At 39.7% G+C, this 20,386-nt stretch overlaps 1 long non-coding RNA gene across 1 annotated transcript; it reads right to left on the bottom strand.

Annotated features, from left to right (window-relative positions):
- Nucleotides 1-2,655: 2,655 nt before the first annotated feature.
- LOC129136147 (uncharacterized) lies at nt 2,656-4,048 on the bottom strand. Its single transcript, XR_008537476.1, has 2 exons — nt 3,951-4,048; nt 2,656-2,939 (listed from the first exon to the last, which is right to left on the bottom strand). It is a non-coding gene; the product is annotated as an uncharacterized LOC129136147 (long non-coding RNA).
- Between the last annotated feature and the right edge of the window lie 16,338 nt (nt 4,049-20,386).

Below are 20,386 nucleotides of genomic sequence, written 5' to 3'. Positions count from 1 at the left end.
AAAAATAAGTATCTACAGAAAGTTCATCTCGTCTTTTCCCTATCCTGTTGTTTCTTCAAGTTACGGCAGTGGCTGGTCCCAGCTGTCATAGGATATGCTTTTCTTGTGAGCAGACATGCAGACATATTCTGTTCAAGGAGTAAAGCCACATTTTGATGGACATGGACATAAACCTTCTGGAATGATCTGGTTATGCATCATGCTTTTATGTGACTCTGGCTTCTGAATTCTTGTCATGATCAGAGCGGAGCCTGGTGAGAATACAGAAAATCACTTCCAGAGAAGTGAGAAATCCACAGTGGAGACATTGCCTACTGACTTGCTCAAGAATGCAAAATGGGATATAAGCTGCTGAAGTGTTTGAGCGCATCATCCTAAAAGCTTCTTGTTTAATTTTAGGCACTGGAAAATGGTTGTTTTTTTCCTCATTTGGGCCACAGAGGATCAGTTTTGCCAAAAAAAGAAAAGCAACTAAGAGGCAAAATTTCAGCCAAATGAAGAGCACTTTAAATTGTTCCTTCATAATGGATGGAATCATTCATTATCTTTAGAGTTGGTCAGGCCTGGGTTGGAATCCCAGCCCTCATAACAGGACAATCTTTGGCCAGCGACTAAAGCCTCCCTGAGCCTCAGTTTCCTCGTCTATAAAACAGGGATAATGGTGTCCCTAAAAATGGATGGTTGTTCGGATTAAAGACGGCCTATGTAAAGCCCCTAGCCACAAGACTGCTCAATCAGTGTTTGTCCTTAAAACTCACCTACTCTTTCTCGCTCACAAAAGCAAATAGAGCAGATAGCACATTTACTCCCCCATAAAGCACAAAGTTATTAGAGGTAATGTGAATGACAGTCAAAGGTTAGACATCAACAATGAAGTAAAACAGCAGCATGGAGGAGAAAGGGCATTGAACCCAAGCAAAGGGAAGGCAGAGCTGTGCTATCAGCATAATTCCTGTGTCAATGCTAAAGCCACTTAGCATTGAAGTCACCAGAGATGAGAACCAGGGAGGAATCCTAAAGACAAGAGAAGTAATATTTACAGTGCACGTACTTTGCTCCAAGCCAGGTGCTTTACACACAGTGCAGTACTACATTTAAACTATGTAACAGCCCCATGAAGTAGGTACATTATTATCTTCACAGTATAGATAATGAAATAGAGGTGCAGAGACACAGTGAGTGGTGAACTAGAGTTCCTTCTGACCTCAAAGGCCTCGCTTCCAAGTGAGGCAGAAGAAACTCAGCTCTAGAGGTCATACCTCTTCCACTCAAGACAGCAACCGGCTTGAGGCAGGAATCAGCACCATTGTAAATTTGGAGACTGGGTCAGGTGCCAGCGGTGTTCCCATCAATTCTAATAAGATTAGGCAGAGAGAGGAAGTGGTCCATCTGAATAAACATGAAGGCTCCACTGTATCTGTGTAGATGAGAGGTGGGCAAGACACTGTATCGGCAAATCCAGGAGGCTCCATTCCCGTTTTAGTGCTCTTAAGAAAGATAAATAAAAAATTAGAGATAAAGCAAGAGGATAACTGCATGTCCCTTCAATATCTCCCTTGGGCATTAACTGGCTCGCCCAAATTCATATTTAATTATCTAGGACAGGAGTCGACAAACTATGACTGGCAGCCATATGTTTTCTAAGTAAAGTTTTATTTGAACACAGCCATATCCATTTGTTTATGTATTATCTAAGGTTATTTTCATGTTACAATGTTAGAATTGAGTAGTTTCAGCAGAGATCCTGTGACCTGCAAAACCGAAAGTATTCCTACCTGGCTCTATAAAGAGTTTGCTGACCCCTGACCTAGGAGAATGTGCTTGTGTTTGAATTGGCTATTTCCTATCTGATTAAACCCCATCTGTTCTGAAGTTATAGATCTTCTGGTCAGTTTCTATAAGGGATAAAAGATAACCAGAAAGCTACAGCTTGACTGCCCTGTAAGACATTAACCCTTTTTTTTTTAAATTAGCAAATTTATTTTAATATCCCTTTGACCGACTATATACATTTTCTTCCTCTAATTTTTCCTGGAAGCAGCTTTACCACCCTTCTGCTTCCTTCATTAATTAATAGTTGAATATTTTTATTTGTATTCATTCTATTTTGTATGAGTCATGGTTTTAAATTTTTGAAAGCTGTGCCTTCACAACTCCAGGGAATACCACTGAATGCAACATGAATGGAGAGGGCGGCAACTCTCGGTTTAGGGCGAGTGGCACTGGTAGCCAACCCCATTGGTGCCCACTACAGTATGCACCTCCTTAATTAACATGACAACCCTATAAGTTTCGTTAACCTACAACGTGGGGAAATGGAGATAATAGCAATACCCAACTCATAGGGTGGTTTTGGTGGTAAAAAAAAAAAAAAATGCCATTGAAGTATTTAGCCCATACTTAGCACTTAATACTTGTCCATTAAATGCTAGCTATGATGATTATTACTGACGCTACTATCCTACGTATTAGTGTTTCTCTGGTTGCACATTGCACTTGACTAAAGAGACAAGTGACTTGGTTTTGCAGGACCATACTTCCAGATCAGGTGGAGAGTTGGCCTCATCCTTCCTCTACTGTGTAAATTGAGGTAGAGACTATAACTTCCTCACCTTTGTGCCCCTGCTTGCCCAGAAAAGCACCTGACACATGGTACATAGTCAATAAAAGTTTATTGACCTAAATTACCAGCATGTTGATGGGAATGATAAGTAGATATACTGGCAAAAAAAAATCATGATCACCTATAAAAAAGGTGTCTGATTTGGTGGTACAGGTGGAGGCCAGGTTGGGGCAGAGACCTTGAGTTGTATAGCCTGAGGCTACTTTTCCTCTTTACAACTATAAAATGAGATGAAGACAACATTCCGAACACAGCTTGAATGGGCAGAAGTATAGAGGTGTCCTCTTCCTTCTGTCATTGGAATCTTCCTCTGTTTCTGTGGGGAAATGGAAAATTAGACCTGTTCCCCTTCTACCCCTGGGGGCACAAAGCCGGCCAGCTTTATTACATTACAGGAGCTGCCTACCTCAATTGCATTGACAAGGCATGCCAAGCCAGTGCACACATCCAGATCCTTCTAATCCCTTTAGTTCCATCACCTGGACATTTTATTTGAAATTGATTTTTAAATGTCTGAGTAATTGAGGTTTATGTGTAGTTGCCTCTTTGAAACAGGGGTAAGCTGAGGCTGCTTGTATCCTCATTAAACACTGATTAGAAGTGATTGCATTACTAGAGGCCTCAATTTGTACCATTTCTGAGGGCTCCCATTAGAGAGCAGCTTCCACACTTGGCAGACCTGTGCGTCTGGAGAGAAGAAACAGTACAGAGTTGGGCTCTGAGTCCCCTCCTGCATTGTCTGCAGACGACCATCTCTAATGGGAGGCTGTTTTCCAGGGCTTCTCAAGGGCTCCATCTCTGGGGCATGTATAAGCCACCAGGCTCTGGTTTGGGCAAAATATTTGCTTTTGTTCTGGGGACATAGGACTTAGGAATAAAGTTTTGGGGTTGGAAGTCTAATGTCTTTTTTAGTGCTGATTTGGTAAACTTGGGCAAGTCCTAGAGCCTTTGTCTTACTCTATTTTTTTCTCCCATGTCTTACTTATACCCTGTATGTGTGGCTCAGACTTGCTCTTTACCAAAGACATTGGCCTTCAGAGTTGGTGCGGATAAGGCCTACTTGGGGACAAAAACGACCAAGAGGAAAAATTTTGATCTTAAAAACATCCTATGCCTCTATGCTCTTGAGAGTAGTTTTACCACTGCCCATTCCAGGAGGAATAGAGTTTGGGAGTTGGAAATAAGATGGGGATCCAAACTCTAGCTTTGAACTCAGAAAGATCTGGGTTTGAATCTTGGCATTAAAGGCAGGGTAGTAATGAATAAAATCCTGAGTCTCCCTTTTGTTCAGTTCCTTTATCTGTGAAATGGGGCTGTCATAGCCTACCTCAAAGGGTGAGTGGGAAGACTGGATAAAATAAGATGTATACAGGGCTGGGCATAAAAGAGTTCGGCCAACCTGAGGTCACTTAGTAACCATCTCACCTGGCTCTTGCAGCCTTTTGTTTTGTTTTTCTTTGCTTTGGATTCTACACTATAAATTATGACCTCTGAATTCCATGAAAAGGCAAAATTCTATAGTAAAAAGGCAGGCCAAAAGGTAGGAGTCTGAGACCTCTGGCCTCTCTGGCCTCTCCTGCAGTATACACTATCTAGAACAGCTCATGTTTTTGTCTATATATTGGGGTTTTATGTAATCTTTCCAATTAAAAAATATACTGCTTTGAAAAGAAAAGTGGACTCTTACGACTGCATTAGAAAATCCATGGAGTCCTCAAGGTAAATAAGAACTCTGATTTCCTGTCATCCTGCAAAGCCCTCTCAGCACACCAAGTGGCAGAAGCTCCTTGGCATGTATAGGAATAAATTTGACAACCTATCTGAACTAGTGCATCACTCAAACTATCACTACAGAGAAAGAAAGATGCACACAGATTCAGGTAATTCAGGGGTAAGCCTCTAGTATTTGGAGTTCCTCTCTTCTTTTAGGCCAAATCCCAGAGCAGCAGATCTCCACCTGATCTTGGTCTTCTTAAAGTTGTCCCTAACACCTTGTTAATCTCCATTCCAGCACCTCGCACTGAGCTGAGTGTTAGATAGGAATTCAACAAGTGTTGGCCAATGGAGGAGTCTCTATTTGAAGTAGATCAAGCCTCTGTACTCATGGCCTGTGTCATTCTGCTCTGAAAGGCCCATACAGTGCATATTCTATGTGAACTTGTGTCCAAAAGAACTAATAATCAGGAGAAGCTGACTGAGGGAGGAGGGGGAAGGGAGGAACCCACAGAGGAGCAGGCGCTTGAGATGGACCCTGCCAAAGGTTAGGACTCAGAAGTGGAGAGAGAAGACAAGCCACTGTTGGCAGAGCCCAGAGTAAGAAAAGTGAGAGGCAGGATTGAGCAGGGTGTGTGGCTAAGAAAAAGATTTCCAGGCTGGGAGTGAATGAGATTCAAGAGAAATGGGATAATACATCTTCCTGGATGGTGCCAGAAAATGCTGGGTCCCTGCCCTTACTTTGCATCAGAGAAATCACAGTCATCATTAAACAGTGCAAACAGAGATCTTCTCCTCTAGTATTTAACCAGGGATCTGTGCCCCTTTCTAGAAATGGAGAGAGATAAGTAGAGGGAAAAGGTGAGGCCATCACTTAATCAAATTAGGATGTGCCAGACAATTTACTAGACACTGTATCAAAAGTGGGCTCATTGAATTCATAGAGCAAATCTATCGATACATTCAGTTATTCATTCAAAATAACTATATTCAGCATTCAGTTGTCCTGGGCTCTGACAATGAAGCAGTGCATAAAATACCCCCAGGTCCCCATCTTTGTGGAACTTATATTTACAGGGGAGAGAATAATAATAAATAAATTGTCACTTGATAAGCATTAAGAAATATGAGATAGACTGTTTATCCCTCTCTTGGAAAAGAAGAGACTGGGGTATGGAGAGCTTATACAAAATGCCCAGGGTCATTCACAGTCAACAGCAAACTCAGACATAGGTGTCTTTGAATCCTGTGCTTTTAACTGGTAGGTCCTTCCGCTCTTCTCATTCTTTTGGACATTGCATAGCCTTTTACCGTGAAATGCTCCCATGATTTAAGCCAAAGGAACCAGCCGATATTGAGCAAAGGCCTTGGAGAGATGTGGCAGGCCCTGTGCCTGCCCACAGGAGGGTTTGGAGCTCTGTGGAGTCTTCCTCTTTCTGGAGCCCTGAACACTGCTTGATTTCTCTTCTTCAGATCAACTCACACCATAGCTTTTAGCCCAGCTCAGCTCAGCTCTAAGTATTAATTTACAAATTGCTGCTTCTGGGCCACTGTGGTGTCACTGTGACTTAATGACCTAATTTCCGTACAGTGTTCCTGGTTCAGTCACTTATTTGAGCCTTTGAGTATTTCTTCTCCTCCTATTCTGCTTCTTCGGAAAGACACATGCTCATATCCCAAAGCAGAAGCAAACACGAGAGTTCAAATCTACATAATTAGGGCAAAGAGTTTCCACTATGCAGGCTTAGTCATGGGAGTTGGCTTCCCAGTTGTTAATAGAGGTTTAATCTGAGGACTTTTGCAGTTAAAAACCAAGAAGGGATTTCTTCTGAAAGTGGAGAGCATAATAGAACCCCATAATAGAACAAATGGGATATAGTTTGTTTCAAAATGATTCCAAATGATTTGTGTAAAGAGTCACTTAGAGAAAAGGGATTACATCTTTCTTCTCTCATGATAAACGAATGTCTCTGAAATAAAACAATTTGGCAGCATCTCCTGTTCTGACCCCAATGGGTAGTCCAATGTAAGTGTGCATGTATTTGTTTGTCAAGCGAGCAATAAGAGGTTAAACCTCTTATTATTTTTATTATTTATTATTACTTATTATTGTCCTCATACTCATTATTTTTCCTCGTTCATCAGAATGTGGCATGCATGTTGAAGTCATCTTCCTGAAGAGAAATCTTTAAAATAAATAAAAAAGAAAATTCTCCTTCCGCCTTAGCACTTCTTTTTAGAAAGAAAAAAATCATAAGAAAAGTGCTAAGACAGGCAATATTTTTAGAGCAAAAACCTTGTGTTAGACCCAACATAGAACATTCAAAAATCGGTGTCTCCATCTTCAAAGATTGTCTTCAGAGACAGTGTCTCCGACCTCTTAACTGCAAGAGACAGGCCCGCAAATTCTGTAGAGAATATCAAGGAAGATGTTGGGTGAAGAAACTGAGAGCAAAAGGGTGTCTGTAGGATCTCCCAGAGTAGTAGATACACCCTTCTCAGTGTGCCTGCAAATTATCCGAAAGAAGACCCAAGACCATCGAAACCCACCCACTCACCCTCAGAGCCACCAAAATTGTTGACACTGTCTTCTCCAGTGACTTTTGAGTGCAGATGGAATAAATGCTTAATCTCTCCTCCCAGCCTACAAAGCTTCTAGGGCCAGGATTCTGCCTCCCTTCCTCCTTTTCGAACTTTTCAAAAAATGAGCCTCTTCTCTGTCAGGTAACTCAGGCTTCATCCACTTCCAGACATCGCTATCTTCCAAATTCTCTGTATCTTCTCCTACCTTTGAACTTCTCATATTCTCCCCACTCGAAATATTTTCTGTCTTCAACGCTCCTCCAATTTTTGAATACTCAAAGGCTATCAAAGTAACATGCCTACATTATAATCCAGCATTCACACCTCTTAGAAATTTAGGTGGAATCTCTCCTATCCTCCCCTGTTCTACCCCACTGCGTAGCACATTTGCAGCATTTAGCAAATTCTGCCCTCTGTGATTATGGTTGTATCTGTGTCACTGTCTCTAAACAGCGAAACTGCCAAGGACAGACACATATCTGATTCATCTTGACATCTCCCATATTCCTAGTACATTTCTCACTACATAAACACACAAAAGACATTGGCTTAGCCGAATTCCAGAGGTCAATGACAACCTCAAAATTGTAGCTGTGTGAGGGTAATATTATTGGCCCAAATGCTCATCCATGGGAGAGTGCCTGAATAAATGGCCTATAGTCACACAATGAAATATATTATACAGAAGTGAAAATAATTGAGTTACAGCATGCAGCGGTCTGAATGAATCATAGGAATATATCAACAAAAAATAACTCTCAAAAGATTATGTACAGCATGACATTCTTTAAACTTAAAAACATTCTAAATAAAAGATATGTGTTTAGGCATACATAAATATTTAATAGAACAATATAAAAAGGAAGGGAAAAGAATGATGTGCACAAAATTTGGATTGAAGGAAGCAGATGTGCTGCTGGGAAATACCATATGGTTAGATGTAGGTTATTGAAAGATCCTCGCTTTTATGTTTGGTGGTAGACTCGTGCATGTTCGTTAAAATTTTTTAAATCAACTAAATAATAAAAAAGTAGGCCAGACATTAGCCAATGATGAAAGTGTGTCGTGGGTCACAGATTCTAATTAATCTTATTGTGTGCACCTGAGTTCTATTTAAACAACAACAAAAGAAAAAACAAACCCTTGGCATTTAGCCATTTATGACCATTAGGAATTAGAGATCATCCCAGTCACTTGTGGAACACCTTATTTTGTTCTTAGGGAAAGCAGAGGAGCAGGGGTTGTTTTTCTCAAATTTTCCTCCAAAGTTATCTTCACTGACCCTCCTATGTCATGCACACATAGCATCCCTTTGTCTTCTTTATCTCCTTCTACTGAATGCACAAGTGCAAGCAAGATTCCCAATCAGAGCAAAGATACTAATTGTGTCACCCAGGACTACATTTATGCATTTATTCATTCAGCAAATATTTATCAGGTACCGTGCTACATACTGCATATAGAGAGGCCTTCAAAAGTAACGTGAAGCCTTTCCTCCTAGAGCTTACAGACTAATAGAAAAGGCAGGCAATGCACATATGCACACAGAAACACATGCATTGACTACGTAATTATAAACTGCGGAAAGCTTAGTAAAGAAGAACAGAACTGGGTGCCGAGAAAACAAGGAGAACATTGTTTTTTGTTAATGTTTAAGGTAACTTTTTTTTTTTTTTTTTTTTTTGAGAAGGAGTCTCGCTCTGTCGCCCAGGCTGGAGTGCTGTGGCGCGATCTCAGCTCACTGCAAGCTCCGCCTCCTGGGTTCTCGCCATTCTCCTGCCTCAGCCTCCCAAGTAGCTGGGACTACAGGAGCCCGCCACCACGCCCAGCTAATTTTTTTGTATTTTTAGTAGAGCTGGGGTTTCACCACGTTAGCCAGGATGGTCTTGATCTCTTGATCTCCTGACCTCGTGATCCGCCCACCTCAGCCTCCCAAAAGGCTGGGATTACAGGCTTGAGCTCTTCGCCCGGCCAAGGTAACATTTTTAAGAGAGGATAGCAATGCAGAAACAAACTGATGCTGCTGGGAAGGCCTGAAGGTCACCATCTGCGCCTCTGCCTGGATGGGCATGTCTGTCGGTTTAAGGAGTGTATGTCAGAAATGGCTTGTCTGAGGTGTTGTGATGGGCTTATAAGGTTCTCATCAGCCTTGCCAGCGAGGCTAATGTTCTTCATCTGTAACATTCTGGTTCCTGCTCACTGTGACTAGGGAGAAATGCAAGGAGAAGGATAGGACACCAGGACACAGAGGTGGTCAGAGGAAGAAATATGGATTTATGACGGGCTTGGTGGAGGAGTCATAGGGTGTTTTAAGCAGGGAAGTAACATGTTCTCATTTACATTCTCAAAATGATCACCCTGGCTGCTGTGGGGAAAATGAAGTGAGCAGGGGAGAATGTAGAACCAGGAAGACCAGTTGGGGGTACAGAAGCCTAGAGATGGATGATGGTGCCTTGGGCTGGGGTGGTGTCTGTGGAGATGTGAAAGATAGGGTATAGGGTTCGGGTATGTCTTGGAGATAGAGTCAATAAATTTTGCTAAAAAATTGAAAGTGAAAGTTGGGGGAGAAAAGAGGAAACAAAAATAATTTATACATTTTTTGGCTTAAGAAACTAGGTGTTTTGTGGTACCATTTATAAAATTTAAAATATTTGGGTAAAAGGAGAATGTTATGAGAGGACATCGTAATGTGTTGTGTTTGCTTTTTTTTTTTTTTTTTTTTTTTTTTGAGACAGAGACTTGCTCTGTTGCCCACGCCAGAGTGCAGTGGCATGATCTTGGCTCACTGCAACCTCTGCCCCCCTGGGTTCAAGCAATTCTCCCACCTCAGCCTCCCAAGTAGCTGGAACTACAGGCTTGCACCATCACACCCAGCTAATTATTATATTTTTGTAGAGATGGGTTTTCGCCATGTTGTCCAGGCTGGTCTCCAACTTGTGAGCTCAAGTGATCTGCCCACCTCGGCCTCCCAAAATGTTGGGATTACAGGCATGGCCACCCATTCTATATTTAAACAGAAATTCAGGTAAGAGATTGGAAATTTTACTTGTGAATTTTGGAAGAAATCTGGGCTAGAGACCTACATTTGTGAGTTAACTATGGATAGGTGGTATTTAAAGTCATGGGCCTGGATGAGATGAGCTCAGCAGAGAGACCAGAGAGAAAAGGGAAGGCCTAGGATGAAGCCCTCAGGCAGGCCACTATGTAAGGGTGAGTCATGGTAAGAAAGGGCAGAAAAGGACTACAAAGGGAGCTACCTTTGAGGTGGGAGGAAATATAGGAGAGAATGGATCTCAGAAATCAAGAGCAGAGAGGGTTTCAAGAAGCAGCATCATGACTTGTCAAATGATGGCTGAGAGATGAAGTAAAGCAAGAAAATAGACATGCCCATTGGCTGTGTTAATGCAGAAATGGCAGAGTTTTCCTTATGGGGTGTGGGAGCAGGAAACTCAGCCAAGGGAGAAGAGCAGATGAGGGAGTGGAGCTCTGCTAGGAATTACACTGTGTGGGGCATTTTACAAGCAAACAACTAAAGTATATCTTTAACAAGTCCATGGCATAGAAACAAAGTATGTTCTAGGTTAAAAGAGGTTTAAGAGATGCGATGAAATGCAATGTATGAACCTTATTTGGCTTGTTGTTCAACTACCAAAATAAGAAGACATTTTGAGGATAATTGAGGAAATGTGAAGCTAAGCTGGATATTAGAAGATATTAAGAAATTTTTATTAATTGTATTAGATGTGATGTTATGATTATGCAAGAAAATGCACTTATTTTTAAGAAAGAAACTGAAATAGAAGTAAAATGTCATTACATCTGATATTTGGTTTAAAATGCTACAGCAAAAACTGAAAAAGTAATGAAGAAAATACAACCTAAAGTTAACATGGTCTCTATGATGAGTATATGGGGGATCATTGTACAATGTTATTTTTGTGTGTGTTTGAAATTTTTTCATTATGAAAGTTACAAAACAGGTGTACAGTGAAGGGGAGCAGAGAAATAGGACAGCAGCTAGAGGGGAATGTGAGTCAAAAAAAGCTTTTAAATTGTTGTTAAAGAAGAAACACACGATCATTTCCATGATGACGATGATCTGAGAGAGGGAGAAATTGATCATACAGGAAAGAAGGAAAACAGGTATGTCTCCAGGTTCCTAGGGGACCCAGAGGGGACCTGATGAAGCCCAAGTGCACATGCTGGCCTCTGATCTTTGGGAACAGTAAAGAGAGATGAGCACAGAGGCAGGCAATCCGAACCCACACAGGTGGATTTGGTAGTGGATAAAATCATGCAGTTCCTCCAGGTCAATTATGCTTTCTCAATGACCCACGAGGAAAGATCATCAGCTGAAGAATAGTCCACAGGGGCATGGAAAATGGGAAGAGGAAGAATGATGTGTGAAATAGACCATTAGTTGAAAAGTGGGAACGTGTCATTGGATTTCCAGGTGATATTAAGGCTCCATTAGTGATGCTGGCTGAGGAATTGCAATTGAGAAGACAGGACTCTTGGTGGTTCTCCCCAGCAGCATCCATTTGCTCAGGTGAAGGCATAAAGAAATCAGTAATTGTCTTTAATTAGTTGGAGCTTTGCTATACATATGTGTGTGTGTGTGTGTGTGTGTGTGTGTGTGTGTGTGTGTATGGAATAATAGAATGTGGGAGCTATGATGCTTGGAAGGAACATATGATGAAATTTACGCCAGCCATGGAAGAAAGTAAGGACATGAAGGAGGGAGGTAATGGAGAATGAGAAGTTAACTCAAGGGGTTGGAGAGCTCGATGAGGCCTCCACATTCACTGAGCAAATGCCATGTGCTTGGCACTGTTTGGAACATTTTATATGCATTAACTTATCAAATTGTTATAGCAACCCTGAGAGATAGTTCTTATTATTGCTATTATTTGCCTCTTAAAGGGAAATGAACTGAAGGCACAGAAGTTAAGGAGCTTGTGCACAGTCCCATAGCTGTTTAATGCTGGGATTTGAAGCGTGGTAGTCCAGGGCCGAAGCCTGCATTTACCCCCTCATGACACAGCCTCATTTATAATTTTTGGAGCACATATTATGAAGTAGGTGAGCTGGAAAAGTCACAGGTGGTGGTCAGATAGTGACGTGCTTGACATCAAGAGTTCAAAAGTTTGAACATGGGAAAAGGAGGTGGGGTAGAGAAAATATCACTGGTTATGAGGAGGTCAAGTAAATAAGAAGTCCGGGAGTTAAATGAAAGATCATCGCAGATATCAAGGCCTTCAAGGGTAGTGGCAAGAGGTAAGGGAACAGATTTCTTTACAGCAGGATTTCTGAAAGAGTGTTGTGGTGCCAATTTATTTTATGAGATGCCAAAAGGGAGAAGCATATGTTGCATTTCTCATATTTATTCACCATGATATCCTTTCTTTCAGAACACATGTATTCTGAGAATCATAATATATTCCTAGGAATCTAATCCAAAAAACATTACTGCAGAGAAATGAGCTCCAAGACAAAGCCCAGGTCACATCCCCACCCCATTTCCCATGCCCATATATCCAACCCTGATCCCACTCAAAATTAACCAAGAAACAAGTTATGAAACTGTTTATGCCTCACTGAGGGGCAAGCATGTGCCTTTGAAGAATTATTCATTACAAACTCTGAAAGCTTCCATCTTCCTTCATCTGAACAGTTTAGTCAAAACTACATTTCTGCTTGCCAGAAAAATCTCAGCTGCAAGCCACTCTCCTAAAGCAATCCAGGCCTGCTTTTCAGGCTTCAGAGTTTGAGATGAGCCAAATAATTTCCAAGATAATCACTTGACCTTCCCCCTTACCGAAGCCAACCTGAATATGCGGTGTTTGAAGATTCAGCCACCATCAGTCATTTACAATTATGGAACTCTGTGTTACCTTGTACTTAAGAGACCTGGGCACAGTTCAAATAAACAAAAAGCAACCCATGCTTTTCCTCCCAATTCTTCTGCTAATAGAAACCTTTTGAACTGAATTTTTATTGGTTATTTGTTACTGTCATTTGCCATTGTCTGCACCCAAGATGATGAGTGCATTTAGATGTGACTAAATCCACTTCTCCCTAAGCCTCAGTGGGAATTGAATTGACATTCAGGTGCAAACAGCCAGCCACTGAACACAGTACAATTCCAGCCACCATGATCCCATATCCAGCCTAATTTTAATCATGTGTAAACAATATGTAAGTGGTAAAGTTAAAGTCAGTGAAGAAAGGGGGTGATATTGGTATTATCAGGAATCAATAATTCCCTCAAGCAGCCCCCAACCTGCCTTCTCACTGTCACACATCACTTCACCAATTGGAATGCATTTTGCTTCCACAGCTTCTCGGGATCTCAACTCAGCTTAGAATGGCCAGCTGTTATATTGTTGTGGACATATTATTACCATGGGGCAACTATACACTGTGATTACATTTTTATTGGGCTTTCTAAACCATAATTCTCTCTCCTTTATCCTTCCACCAAAAAGGAGCTATGGAAAACATCTAATAATAAATATTGAACTCCATTTCACAGCTTAACAATGTAAATGCTTATCAATAATTTATAGCAAATAAACCCAATGCCACTGGTTTCTTTATCATGTTCTGTTTTTCTAACGTTATAAAAGAAAATAATACTAAAAGAAGCCATTATAAAAGGAAATCTCTCTCTCTCTCTAGCTGTCTTATTAAATAGTCATTGACAGTGTGTCAGGAAACTACCAAACACAGAATTAAGCTCATTGCTCTTATAAATTCTGGTGTCAATGCAGGACGGACTTAGAAGCCTCAAAAAAATGTGGAAGGAAGATATACTCTCTTCAATAGGGAACTTTCTTTTCTTTTCTTTTTTTGAGTCAGAGTTTCGCTCTTGGAGTGCAATGGTGTGATCTTGGCTCACTGCAACCTCTGCCTCCCAGGTTCAAGCGATTCTCCTGCCTCAGACTCCAAAGTAGCTGGAATTACAGGCATGCGCCACCATGCCCAGTACTTTTGTATTTTTAGTAGAGACAGGGTTCTCCGTGTTGGCCAGGCTGGTCTCGAACTCCTGACCTCAGATGATCCACACGCCTTGGCCTCCCAAACTGCTGGGATCACAAGCGTGAGCCACTGCACCCAGCCTAACAGGGAACTTTCTAAATCAGCTTTTTAAAAATCAACTTTATTGAGGTATAATTTACAGGCACTAAAAAGCCCACATTTGAAATATGCAATTCAATCAGCTTTGACAATTATGTAAATCTATGTAACCACCACCACAATTAGGATATAAAACATTACCATTACTTCAGAAAGTTATTTGGGGTTCCTCTCCAGTCATGTCCACTCCCACAGGAAACTCCTGTTCTGAGTTACATCACCACTGTTTTGCCTGTTATTTTGCCTTTTATTCACTTTATATAAAGTAATATATGCACTCTCCTGTATCTTTCTTGATGCATCGTTTTTTGAACTTCATCTATTTTGTTGTTTAGTTTTTTATATTTGCATTCATGTTCTATTTTGAATTATCTCTTTATAAAGTGTGAGGAAGTGGTTAAAATTTATTTTTCCCCTGATAAGAGGATAACATTTTTATTTCTATATAGAATTATGTTAGTGCCTTTGTTGAAAATCAATGGACCATATGTGGTATATTTCTGGAATCTCCGTTATGTTCCACTTATCTAAATGTGTATATTTACCAGAATCACACTGCCTTGATTTCTGTAGATGTGTATCTACAGTACACAGTCTTGAAATCAGGAAATGTAGGAACTCCAACTCTTTTTTTTCTCAAAATCATTTTGGCTACTCTACTCTAGATCTGTTTTATGTTGTCAAATAATTTTTAGAATCAGCTTGTCGATTTTTTTTAAAGAGACTGATAGAATTATGAATGTGATTTTGTTGAATCTATACATTAATTTGTGAAGAACTGACACTTAACAGTATTGTATCATCCAATGCATGAATATGATATAATTCTTCATTATTTAAATCTTCTTTAATTTCTCTCAGCAATGTTTTGCAGTTTTTGAATGTGGAGTTTTTGTACATAATTGGGTTTTATGGTATCATTAATTTTTAAATTTTATTTTCTAAGTATTTATTGTCAATATATGTAGAAATGAAGTTGATTTTTATATTTTGACCTTGAATCCTGTGACTTTACTACATTCACTCATTCATTCACATACCATTTTATAAGATTCTTTCGGATTTTCTAAATAGACATTTATATTGTATGCCAAAAAGGCAATTTTCTTTCTTTCTACTCTTTTGCATTTTTTCCTTGACTATTCAACTGGCTAGGATCTCTAGTACAATGTTGAATAGAAGTGAACATCCTTGCCTTATTTCTAAGCTTAAAGAGAAGACATTCAATATTTTACCATTTTTGTAGATGTTAGCTGTAAATTTTTCACAGATGACCTAAATCAAGTAGATTTTGACCTTTTGATATATTTTCATTACTATTCAATTTAAAATGTTTTCTTTCATTTTTTAAATCCATCCCCTGAAGCACTTATCATTTGAGTTACAAATAATCCAATTACAATCTAAGTTATTTTAAAATGTACAATGAAGTTATTACTGACTATAGTTGTTTTTTGTTTGTTTGTTTGTTTGAGACAGAGTCTTGCTGTGTTGCCCAGACTGGAGTGCAGTGGTGCGATCTTGGCTCATTGCAGGCTCCACCTCTCGGGTTCAAGCAATTCTCCTGCCTCAGCCTCCTGAGTAGCTGGGGTTATAGGCGCCTACCACCAACCACCACGCCCGGCTAATTTTTGTATTTTTAGTAGAGACAGAGTTTAACCATGTTGGCCAGGCTGGTCTTGAATTCCTGACCTCAAATGATCTGCCCACCTCGGCCTCGCAAAGTACTGGGATTACAGGCGTGAGCCACTGCGCCCAGCTGACTATAGTTATTTTCTGCTTTCTCTTGGCACTTCTTCACCAGGGTCATTTTGAAGTGGGTTGTTTAATTTACAGATATTTACAGATTTTTCTAGATATTGTATTGTTATAAATTACTAATTCTTGTGTGATTAGAGAACATAAAAGATTTCTATCTTTTAAAAATCACTGAGGCTTATTGCTTTGTCAAATGAAATTGTGAACATTTCATGTGCATTTGTAAATAATGTATTTTCTACAGTTGTTGAGTATAGTGTTCTGTAAATCTCTCAGGTGGGTCAAGCTGGTTTATAGTATTATTCAAATTTATTTTTATACCTTTATCAACATTTTTTTACCCTACTAGTTATATCAAGTATGGCAACACTCCTAAGAGAAGTAATGTTAAAATCTCCAACTATAATGATGCATTGGTTTATGTTTCTATTGATTTCCAGCTTTGTGAATTTTGCTGCTTTGTTATTAATTGTATATATATTTTAAAATTATGTCAGGCTGAGCATGGTGGTTCACACCTGTAATCCCAGCACTTTGGGAGGCCGAGGCGGATCACGAGGTCAGGAGTTCGAGACCATCCTGGCTAACACAGTGAAACCCCGTCTCTACTAAATATACAAAAAAAAAAAAAAAAAGAAAAAAAATTAGCCGAGCGCAGTGGCGGGTGGCGGGTGCCTGTGGTCCCAGCTACCTGGGAGGCTGAGGCAGGAGAATGGCCAGAACCTGGGAGGCAGAGCTTGCAGTGAGCCAATATTGCGCCACTGCACTCCAGCCTGGGTGACAGAGTGAGACTCCGTCTCAAAAAATAAATAAATAGAAATAAATAAAATTATGTCTTCCTCATGAATTGTACCTTTTATTGTTATGAAATGTCCATCTTTATCCATTTTCTTGCAATATTTAGTCTCTTTCTGGTTACATATTTAGATTGTAATATAGCCATACTTGCTTCCTTATGTTTGCTTTTGGCCAGGTATGGCTTTTTTGGTTCTTCATATTTCAACATTTTTTAAATTTATATTGAAAATATGTTTCTAATGTATAGCATATAGTTGAAACCTCCTTTTCAACTTAGCCTACCAATCTCTGCATTTTAATTCGAATCTTTAGTTAGTACATTAACATTACATTGATGTGGTTCTATTGAAGTTTACTACTTTGCTATTTATTTTGTAATTGTCCAGTGTTTTTGTTTTTGTTTTAGCTCTTTTCTGCCTTTTTAATTTAATGAACCATTTAATAGCCCCTATTTTTAGTTATGATATTATCTTTATTGAATACTTTTGGGTTAAAAATATACAAGCTTGATACACCAATGCTTATTTTGAAATTGATATTGTACCACTTCAGACTTTGAACCTGATAGTTTTCATTTTCTTCTTCTCAATTCCCATTTCACACTGCAAAATAATGTAATTATATTTACCCAACCCCACATCATTTGTACTATTTTTGTTATAGACTTTATTTATAAATATATTGTGAGCATCAAATTAGTGTTATAATTTTTCCTTAACAAAGTCAGATGTCTTTTCAGAATATGAGGAAAAAACTGTCATATATTTATCTAATTATTTACTACTTCCAGTGGTCTTTTTTCCTTCCCACATAGCCAAGTTTCCATCTGGTATTAGATCCTTTCAGCCTGAAAAGTAACATTTAGCCTTTGTTATAATTCAGGTCTTATGGTAATGCATTTTTCAGCTTTCATTTTTATGTTTATAAAGGATACTTTCTCATATTTCTCCTTAGTTTCAATAGAAGCTATCATCTTTAGTTTCCCTGTATGTACTGTGCTTTATCCACTTTCAAGATATTTTGTTTAATTTTGAATTTTAGCTGTTTGAGTCTGATTTGCCTGGGTGTGGTTTTCTTTGTATTTATCCTGTTGTGGATTCACAGAGCACTTGCATCTATAAGTCAGTGTTTATTATCAAATATAGGAAATATTTGGCCATTAATTTCTAAATACTTTTTCTGCTGCTTTCTTGCTCTTTTCTCCTTCTGAGCCTCTAATTACATGTTTAATAGGGTTCCCAATATTCTCCCAGAAGTTCCTGATGCTCTGTTAATTTTGCTTCAGTCTTTTTATTTTATTTTGGACTCTGTTGGGTGGGTCTAGAATAGGTCGTTCTCTAAAAGTGTGGCGCTTTCTTTTAAAGTAAGTACTGTCTGATGTCTTAACTAGATGCTGGAGTGTTAATGAGCTCTTTCCACTTTAACTGGACTGGACCACCAATGCCCCTCAGCACTGATTTGTGTCTATAAACTCTTTTGCATTCTCAATACTATTAACAGCCACTTTCTCCTAAGCTTTTCCATGTAATCTGCAAAGCCTAACCCTCAACTAGTAATATCAAGGAACTCTCATACACCCCATGTTCAGCTTTCTGCCTCTGATGCCTTACCATATAGAATCCGGCTCTTTTAGCTGCCCTGAATTCTGACCTCTGCCTCTTTTGCTTGGTGGGACACCTGCCCTCTGCCTGGACTCCAGCTCACTAGGTTGACGTCAAAAAAATTGTACCCAGGAAGAAAGCTGGGTGATCTTGGGGCTCTCCTTGTGAGTTTCCTTGATCTTAGCTATTGTGGTCTTCCCTGCCTGTTATTCAATGCCTGAAAACGGTTTTGTAACAATTACGCTTAACAATTACTTTACCATAGCCAAGTGAAGATAAAAAATTGTTATGCGTATGCTAAATCTACTTCTTCAGACTGTTTTTACATAAACTCTAAAATGTCATAAAATTAAATGGGAAAGTGTTTTTATCATGGGAAAATTGGGAAGTATTTTTGGCTTGAACTCACAAGGTGACCGTGTTTCTATATTTGTTTGCCTCGTCCTGTGGGGCAAGATGGTCTAGAAATGTTCTAGATAGTGTGACTCATTGTCTTTTCAGTTGTCAGTCTTCTGTGGAAATTCTAAGATTCCATCAGTCTAAGCAGGCCAGACTTACCATTTCTGCAACTTTTTCTCGATTTTTAAATGGTTCAGGCCTCTGTTTCTTGAAAGGTCCATGCTCCTTCCTAAATGCTAAATCCAGAATGTTGTAGGAGAAGGAATGAGTGGCTATTCCCTTTGAGCATTTTGTTTGAATAAGAAATACCAATGTTCTTAAGGTGTATTTTTAAGCCACGCGAAGAAGGCTGGCACTCTTGACTGACTGGAGTTTCTTCTATCGTGGGTTTTCTTTATTAAACTCTATTAAACTCTTTTTAAACCTTATTAAAGTATTGTTAGATCTGTGTCAGGACATGCCCTTTAAGAAGGTCTCAGGAGCCAATTATGCTGAGGACCAAGAACTCAAATAGGCAATGGAGGGAAAGCCAGCAAAAGATAAGAGAAATTGGGCATATTCATCAGGCCAGATGGTCAAACCGGAAGGCTGAGCCACCTGAACACACTGTGTTATTTTATTGGCCATTAAGCAAAGTAAAATTTTGCAGTAATATTTAACAACGTTTTTTTTTCTCCCTCATTTAAAATCATCAGGCCTGAAATGTGTCAAGTGAAAGCTGAACACAGAATGAAGTCTGTTTCCAGGAAATGTCACTAAGGGTTTTGAAGCAGCTGACACTGTCATTGAAGTTCTATGGTAGCAAGATTACAGAATTGATCAAGGGTTTCCCAGAGTTAAATATATGTGAATTCTCTAGGGCTTGACTTTTTCTTTTTTTACTTCACCTCCAAGGAGGAGACCATGGGAGTTCCCCCCAAACCAGTCCTTGCTAGACAGTTATTTAAAAAGAAATCATTCTAAGACTTCATAGCACCTAGAACTGAAGTAGAACCCAAATCTCATCCCATGCCCCACCCGCTACCCCCAACCTAAGCTGCCATTGCTCTCTGTGCATGCACCAGAATGGCCATCTTGGTTTAAGTGCTGTATCCTGGCTCTCCCTAAAGCCTTTCTGTGTCCTCAGCATAGAGAACACTCGTGTTCTTGTGTTCTTTTCATTCTGATGTTCTCAAAAGATTCGCTTCCAAGAGGATGCTATGTATTGGCTTCAGGACCGCTGGGAAATGTCGAGAGGGCTCCTAGGATCTGATGTCATCAGTGTTTCCTGCTGCTCTCCATGAAGTGTGTTTCGATCTTTCTTTCTTCCAGGGCTGCTGCTTCTCAGCTGCCCCATTTCCTTTTTCCAGGACTGTGTGGGTCTGTACCAGCTCATCATTTCAGTCGCTTGCATCTTCAGAGTGAATCCTTAGTCACCTTTAAGTGGCTTCAGGTACTAACTTTGGGTCAACTTCTAATAGGTATAGAAGAATGGTACGTTTTCCTCTTTTCAGGCTTCCAGTTTATTGAGTCAGAGATTTCAAGCTCTACCCAAAACCAAGAGACTCCAAGTGTCAAATCGTCAAATGAAAGAATTTTCTTGAAGTTTCAGCCAATTCTTCCCCCAGAATGTAGGAGGACTGAATATTTCTGAGTTTGGAATCTGGCTAGAATCTTACCTGGGCACCTCAGTTGCAGTCTATCTCCCTGCCACAACAGCTTCCTCAGTAGAATTCTGGGTTGAAGAGAGAATAAGGAAATTAATACCAAACTATTAATTTCATGTGCCCTG

The sequence above is a fragment of the Pan troglodytes genome, chromosome 8 (genome assembly GCF_028858775.2).
Source record: "Pan troglodytes isolate AG18354 chromosome 8, NHGRI_mPanTro3-v2.0_pri, whole genome shotgun sequence".
NCBI classification, from domain to species: Eukaryota; Metazoa; Chordata; class Mammalia; order Primates; family Hominidae; genus Pan; species Pan troglodytes.
The sequence above is the reverse complement of the archived record's forward strand: the minus strand, read 5'-3'. Positions and strand labels throughout refer to the sequence as shown.